This window comes from Gekko japonicus, unplaced genomic scaffold (assembly GCF_001447785.1).
Source record: "Gekko japonicus isolate JY-2015 unplaced genomic scaffold, Gekko_japonicus_V1.1 scaffold5263, whole genome shotgun sequence".
NCBI lineage: Eukaryota > Metazoa > Chordata > Lepidosauria > Squamata > Gekkonidae > Gekko > Gekko japonicus.
The window spans coordinates 29,614-37,615 of NW_015177180.1; positions in this window are offsets into that span (position 1 = coordinate 29,614).

The window sequence follows — 8,002 nt, forward strand, 5'->3', positions numbered from 1 at the left end:
GTGAACAAAAATCCTTCTGTGGGAGCCACTGGCACTACAGTTGTGAGCGAGCCATTTGCTCTGGAGCCCTCCTTCCTGAGCGAAGACAAAAATGTGTGAGCTGGAGGCTAAAAAACTGTGAGCTGGCTCACTCTAACTCAGCTTAGAGGGAACACTGCACTTGCCCCAGACTGTGAAATTGGTCTGAGGGTTCCTGTCTATACCTTGTGGCTAATAGCCACCGATGGACCTCTGCTCCATCACAAAAGCTCCTCCCCTGCTTCAAATTTTGTTGGTCTTTCAGGTGCTACTGGACTCTTGCTCTTTTCTTCAGATAAAACTAAAGAGTTCCTTAGGGTCGCCATCCTGGAATTATTACTGATTTCCAGATGACAGAGATCGGTTCCCCTGGAGGAAATGGCGGCATTGGAAGGTGGACTCTGTGGCACTGGACCCCACGGAGGCCCCTCCCCTCCCCAGGCTCCACCCCCCAAAATCTCCAGACATTTCCCATCCCAGAGATGGCAACCTTTCCTTCCAGATTGGGTTGCCAGCTGTACAAAGGGAAATCCCTGGAGATTTGGGGGTGGATCCTGGGGAGGGCGGGGTTTGGATTGGGGAGGGGCCTCAGTGTAGTAGGATGCCATAAAGTCCACCTTCCAAAGCCACGCTTTCTCCAGGGGAACAGATCTCCGTAGCCTGGAGATCAGTTTTGATTGCAGGAGCTCTCCAGGCACCGCCTGGAGGTTGGGAACCCTCCTTCCAGAGCTGTTCAAAGGAGTGGGGTGGAAAGTGAAATGCTTTGGACTGTAGCTTGGCAGTTCGGGACCCCAGTGCTGCATGACGGAGTCAGCTCCTATCTCTGGCCCCAGCTCCTGCCAGCCTAGCAGTTTGAAAGCAAGAAATTGCAAGTAGATAAAGAGGTACTAATTCGGTGGGAAGGTAACAGCATTCTGTGCGCCTCGGCGTCTAGTCATGCTGGTCACACGACCATGGAGAAGTCTTCAGACAGTGCTGGCTCTTCGGCTTGGAAACGGAGATGAGGAACGCACCCCTAGAGTCGGATTCGACTGGCTTTTGAGCAAGGGAAACCTTTACCTTTGCCTTACTGGCTTGACTATACCTCACGATTTCTTCTGTGTTTGTTTTAAATGGCCTTTTCTCCTCTTGTAAATGCAGCTTACCTGGACTGCTGTTTCAAGAAGGAGGGTGTGTGTGTTAATCCTTTCCTCCCATTACCATTTTCTTGCTGAACCCCCCCCCCATCCCAAGTTGCTTTTACTCCCCCCTGGAGTAAAATACTTCAGTATTTTCTTATTTTATTTATTTATTTGTTGTTTCTACTTGTATCCCGCCTTGCCTGACACGCTGGCTCAAGGCGGCTAACAGGATTAAAAGATCATAGAACGATATAGAGTTAAAAGAGTTAAAAATACAATACATTGTTACGGAGGCATCCAGGAGCACTCCCAAGTTCCTAACCCTCGGCGCTGGCACCGATGGCGCCCCACCGAAGGTCGGTAGTGGGATACCTATCCCCGATCTGCTCCGACTCAAGCACAGGACCTCCGTCTTCTTTGGATTCAATTTCAGTCGACACAGTCTAAGCCAGCCCACCACATCCTGAAGCACCTATACCAGTGGTGGCGAACCTATGGCATGGGTGCCAGAGGCGGCACTCAGAGCCCTCTCTGTGGGCACGCGTGCCATCGCCCCAGCCAGGCCCAGACCATCATTAAAGTGTCGAATTCTCTGCCAAATAATTTTAAGTAAATGAAAGCATTTGGGATTGCTTTCCTTACTTTGTTTGGATCATCTTAAGTTAATGTATGAGTTGTTTTTTCTAAAGTAAAACCTCAGTATTCAGGTTAAATTGTCATGTTGGCACTTTGCAATAAATAAGTGGGGTTTGGGTTACAGTTTGGGCACTCGGTCTCTAAAAGGTTCGCTATCACTGACCTATATCTCTACAGCAGTACATATCTTAATCACAATAAACAGTTCTAAAGGTTCTAATGTTTAAACCTCTCCGTCTGTGAAAGCGGTGCTTGTAAAAATTTTGTCTGCCTTCAAAAGATATTGGGATATATGGATTTTATTCTGTTGCCTCTTTGGGAAAGCTGAAAAGAAACGGGAATGAAAGGTTGACAAGTCCGTCAGAGGCTCCATTAGAACGTCCATAAATCATCCACGTTTATTGGGTTTGAAAGAACAAAGGACAGAGGCTCATTTACTACAACGCAAGCACTTTAATCTTGGAAAGAACACTTACAGGCACTTTCATTCATCATTACAGTGGACTGTTGATCGGGATAATGAATTCTTTATTGTGATTAAGATATGTACTGTTGTAGAGACATATGCACTGTAATAAGAAAATATTGAAGTATTGAACTTTCCATAATTGTTATTTCACAGTTCTGGTATTTTTTGACAATCTGGCAACCCTAGATACAATTCTAATAGCGTCCACCCTCCAAAGCATCCATTTTCTCCAGGGGAACAGATGTCTGTAGTCTGGAGATGAGCCGTAATTCCGGGGGTTCCCGGGTCCCACCTGGAGGCCGGCATCCCTCGTCCGAGACGATAAAGCGGGCTAGAAGATTGTTGCTAGCACTTTATTTTGTTTGAATGTTAATGTTGTATTTATTAATGTGATTGCATTATGATTGTTTCATGCAGATTTTATTGTTGTAAGCCGGCCTTGGCCGGGAGGGCAGGATAAAAAAAATAATAAATAATAAATAATAATTTTTAAAAAATAGAAATGCTTTAACGGAGGCCCAATCTGCACCTGGCATTCGCTCCGTTGTTGTACCAAACCCACCCTGGAATAGAAAAAGATGCAGCTCAAAACCACATTCAAATACCCCCAGGCCAGCGCTGTAGTAACTGCGGAGTCATCCCTGAACGGCCATGAAATGGCCATAAATCTATGCAGACGGTACCATAAAACCAAGAGATCAAATGAGGTGAAAGCGGCGTGCAGTCTGGACACTGCCATGAAATCCGACAATCGATCAGAGTTTTGAAAGTGGCATGCGACCCAGAGGGGAATTCCCGTTCCAGCGTGGGTTTGGTAAGACAGCGGAGCGTGTGCTAGATGCAGAATGGTCCGCGGTCTCTCCCAGATTCCATGCCGTCTTCCCCGATACCCTTCTGAACTGGGCTTGCTTTCCCTTTCTTGACGAATTCACCTCGGTAACCCTTGGAAGGGGTCGGTGACGGTATCGGCGCTAGCCAGGCCCACCTCCCCGAGAAGCGCCGCGAGTCCAGACGGCTCTCGCTTGCCCCGAACACAATTCCCCTATTCCCCAGAGGCAGCTGCGTTAGTGCAAGCAAGCAAGCCCGGGCAGGGTATTCCCGTTTCCAACAGCTGCCCCTCCCCAGAGCCAGCCGCCGTCCTTTTGACGCTCACCCGGCGGTCTGGAATCAGTGGAACGAGAAGAATGGCAACTGGCATTTCACCTCCCCCAGACACCACGAAGTCCCAGGTCTCTCCCCCCCCCTTTCCCCGCACTTGGGGCTGGCAAGAAGGCTCATTAGCAGACCGAAAGATCGTGGTGGTGGTGGGGGGGACGGGATGGCTGTACTTCCAACTGAGGCCTCCGACTGAGTCGGCTCTTTTCTCCTGCTTTCGTGAGGCAGGCCTTGGAAGTGGTGGCTTTTTAATTCTTTGGAGGGAGGGTGAGGGAAGAAGGCTGTGGGAGCGTGCACGGGGGTTTCCAGGAGCTAGTAGGATTGGCAGCCCCCCCCCCCCCCCCACCCGGCGGGGGCGGGGGGGCGGACTTCAGGCGGTGAAGGATGGGGTATAAATCCAATCTCTTCTCTTCTTCTAATCTGGGAGAACCGGGTTTGATTCCCCGCCCCTCCAGATGCAGCTGCTGGTGTGACCTTGGGTCCGTCACAACTTCTCTCAGAGCTGTTCTCTCGAGAGCAGTCCTCGAAGGAGCTCTCCCAGCCCCACCTACCTCACAGGGTGTCTGTTGTGGGGAGGGGGAGGGAAAGGAGTTTGTAAACTGCTCTGAGACTCTGAGTGAAGAGCGGGGGATAAATATAATCTCTTCTCCTGTGGCAGCCATTTGGTGGCTGCATTTCCTGTGGTGGCCATTTTGTGTCTGCACCCACTACCGTGTGTTAGAATTCCTGTGGTGAACAGGCTGGGAATTCAGGTTACCAGAGGGCAAACAGATTCTTCTGGGCATCCAGGGCATGTGGTGGCATGTGACCTACTTGTTTGGGCTCCTGGATGAAAGATCCATTTGCATTGGCCTCCAGACTGCGTTTTGAGCCAGGAAATGCCTTCATGTCCCCGCTGTTGTACCTGTGGGGCTGAGAGAGCTCTGACAGAACTGCTCTGGAGAGAACACCTCTGAGAGAACTTGTGACTGACCCACGGTCACCCAGCTGGCTGCATGTGGAAGAGTGGGGAATCAACCCCAGTCCTCCCAGATTATAGTCCGCCACTCTTAACCACGACACCGAACTGGCTGCGAACAGTCCTTATTGACACTTCCAAATTATTTAACATCAGACATATAGGATTTTTGCCACAGAGATGCCAAAGAATAGAGTAACGCTGCCCGGACCCCATAAAGAATGATGGCCAATGGCTCTTCAGCATTTTTATCAGCACTTCAGGTTGTGTGTCCTTCTAGCCCGGGGGTCCCCGATGTTGTACTTGTGGGGACCATGATGCCCACCAACACCTTTTGTAGCATGTGCCAAGAGTTTTTAAAGTGGGAGGAGCCAGAGAGGGCTTTTGTCCAGCAGGGCTTCTAACTGGCCATTGGAGATCTCATCAGCTGCGCACAGCTTTTAAAACGTTGCTTCAGTAGCAGCCGCCACCGCAGCACAAGGATCTCTACTGTGTGACCCAAGGTAAGCTGACCTCACGCCCTGCCGTTTTGCGGCTGGCTCCACCTCCTGTAGCAGCCATTTTGTGGCTGGCTTCACCTCCAGTGTGGCGTAGTGGTTAAGTGTACGGACTCTAATCTGAGAGAACCGGGTTTGATTCCCCACTCCTCCACTTGCAGCTGCTGGTGTGACCTTGGGTCAGTCACAAGGTATCTCAGAGCTGTTCTCTCGAGAGCAGTCCTCGAAAGAGCTCTCTCAGCCCCACCTACCTCACAGGGTGTCTGTTGTGGTTAGGGGAAAAGAAAGGAGGTTGTAAGCCGCTCTGAGACTCTGAGTAAAGGGCGGGGTATAAATCCAATCTCTTCCCTTCTCTTGTGGCGGGCATTTTGTGGCTAGCTTCGCCTCCTGTGGCGGCCATTTTGTGTCTGCACCCACTACCGTGTGTTAGAGTTCCAAAGGTGTCTGTAGCCTCAAAAGATTGGGGACCCGAGCTCTAGCGTCTTTTCTTATCAATCTGCGGCATTCATTCCAGCAAGTGACCACTAGATGACACCCCTGGGCTATCAGATTGGTTCTTGCTCTACTCTCTGAAAGGGCCCATCTTGTCTCTGTTCTTGCATCGGCTTGTAAGAACTGTGACCTTGGGTCTGGATTCGTATCCGGGTTACACACTCTCAGCTTCTTTTTGCTTCTGGACGTCTGTACTGTTTCCAGTTGCAGAGCATCGACCCCTATAAAAGGACTCGGGAATGGAGCGCCTAACTGCAACAACATACAGGAGATCTAGCTTGAAGCCAGCCCCTCTTGCTGTGCTTTTAACAGCGTCCGGATCAGCAGGGATCAGCAGGACTCAGCAAAGGATCATGTTCAGTGGTCAAGCATGGGTTGAGCCCCTGCTTGGCATGCAGAAGGTCCGAGGTTCAATCCCGGGCATCTCCAGTTAAAAGATCTGGCATTGGCGGTGGGTGATGTGAAAGGCCTCTGCCTGAGACCCCTGGAGAGCCACTGCCAGTAGTCAGTGATGATGGACCAAGAGTCTGATTCAGCGCAAAGCAGCTTCCTGTGTTCATGTTTCTCAGCCCGCAGTGAAAAGCCTCCCCTACCTCAATATGCCTATTAAGCTTGCTGTAAAAGGCACAAGGAGCTGCAGTGGCTCAAGTGGTTAAGATGCTGAACTGCAGGCGGTGGAAGGTCAGTAGTTCAGCAGTTCGAGACCCGAGTGAGCTCCCGTCTCTAGTTCCAGCGCCTGCCAACCTAGCAGTTCGAAAGCAAGAAATTGCAAGTAGATAAACAGGTACCACTTCGGTGGGAAGGGAACAGCGTTCCGTGCGCCTTGGTGTTTAGGCATGCCGGCCACGTGACCACGGAAACGTCTTCGGACAGGGCTGGCTCTTCGGCTTGGAAACGGAGATGAGCACCGCAACCCTAGAGTCGGACTCGACTGGCTTTCGAGCAAGGGAACCTTTACCTTTTAAAGGCACAAGAGCAGGCAGAGCTGCTTTTATCTGGACAGCTGGCAACTGCTGGAAGATCCCTGCACCGCAACAGTTTCTGTGCATTTGTGAATCATGTCCCATTGTCCAGTCAGCGGTGTACGCATGGGAAACCCCTTGGGGAGGAGGTGTGGGCCAGTGGCAGAAGGTCCCAGGTTCAATCCCCAGCAACTCCAGTGAAAAGATCCAGTAGGAGGTGATGTGAAAGCAGGCCCACGGCTATGGTGGGGCTTTGGGGGGCTCGGTCCCCTTTCATAAAGGCACACACCCCGCAAGAATGTCTCCTGTAAACGCTTTTTTCAATCATTTTAGAACATTTTTTTAAAGGCGTGCCCTCCTTCGAGCAGAGTGGAGTGCTGTAGTTGACTAATTCCCGCACCGAGCAAGGGGGGTTGGAGTAGGTGACCTCTAGGATCCCTTCTAACTCTGTGTCAAGAAACTGGTCTCCTTTCAGAGAGTTTTTCTGCTTAAGTGTGAGCTTTCTTGACTATAGAGGTCATCACCCACAACTGCCAGCTTGTTCTCAGAACTGTTGCTTAGGCTGGCAGAAGTGATTAACTTGCAGCAGCTGAGGACTGTCAAGTAGTTGAGAGAGCTATCCTGGTCACAGCCTTCTATTGGCTAAATGGCTTTTCTTGTTGCACTGAGAACTTCAGCCACACCAGAAAAAAAATTGTCCCAGAAGCCACAAAACCCTGGCTACGGGCCTCTGTGAAAGACCTCCACCAGAGACTAGTGTTCCCTCTAAGCTGAGTTAATGTGAGCTAGCTCACAGTTTTTTAGCCTCTGGCTCACACATTTTTTGTCTTAGCACAAGAAGGATGACTCCAGAGCAAACTAATTTATGCAGGAGCCAAATTGCTTGCTCACAACTGTAATGCCAGTAGCTCACAGAGTCGAATTGTTGCTTGCAGGGCTCCACAGCTTAGAGCAGGGGTGTCAGACATAAGGCCCGGGGGCTGGAACTGGCCCATCCATGGATCTTATGTGGCCCGCGAGCAAATAGTGCAAGGGAGGGAGTGCTGCGGGAGTGGACGGAGCCACTCCACTGTGGCTTCAGCACGGCAGAACAATCTCGTCTGCAGCAGTCAAGCATCGTGGGAGCATCTGCCCAGCGCTGCACTGCTGCCTCTCCAGTCCGCCTATGTGGGTTTTCATCTGTACCTCCCCCTCCCAGCCCATGGGGCCTTGCAGTGAGGATACACCAACTCAGAGCTTACCAGCTTCTGTCCTTTATACAGTTTCTATCTCCAGGACCCGGCATTACATTTTATGGCACACATGGCCCGGCCTGACAAAGTGAAATTTATGTCAGATCTGGCCCTCGTAACAAATGAGTTCGACACCTCTGGCTTAGAGGGAGCATTGTCTGAGACCCTGGACGGCCACTGCCAGCTTGAGTAGACAATGCTGACCTCGATGTCCTGACAGTCTGGTTCAGTATAAGGCAGCTTCAAACAAACAAGCAAACCGATGTAGATGGAAAGGGCACGTGGCGGTTCGGACCTTATCAAGTGCAGAACGACTAGGTCACATCTTCATTTTAACAACGGGAAGGGGTCATTTCCTGCAGGAGCGCACAGGAGCAGAGCTCTGGCAGTACAGGGCTCAGGGGGCAGGCACATGCAACAAGCCACGCCCCCTGCTCCCAGCAGCCCTCAGTTGGAGCAAAA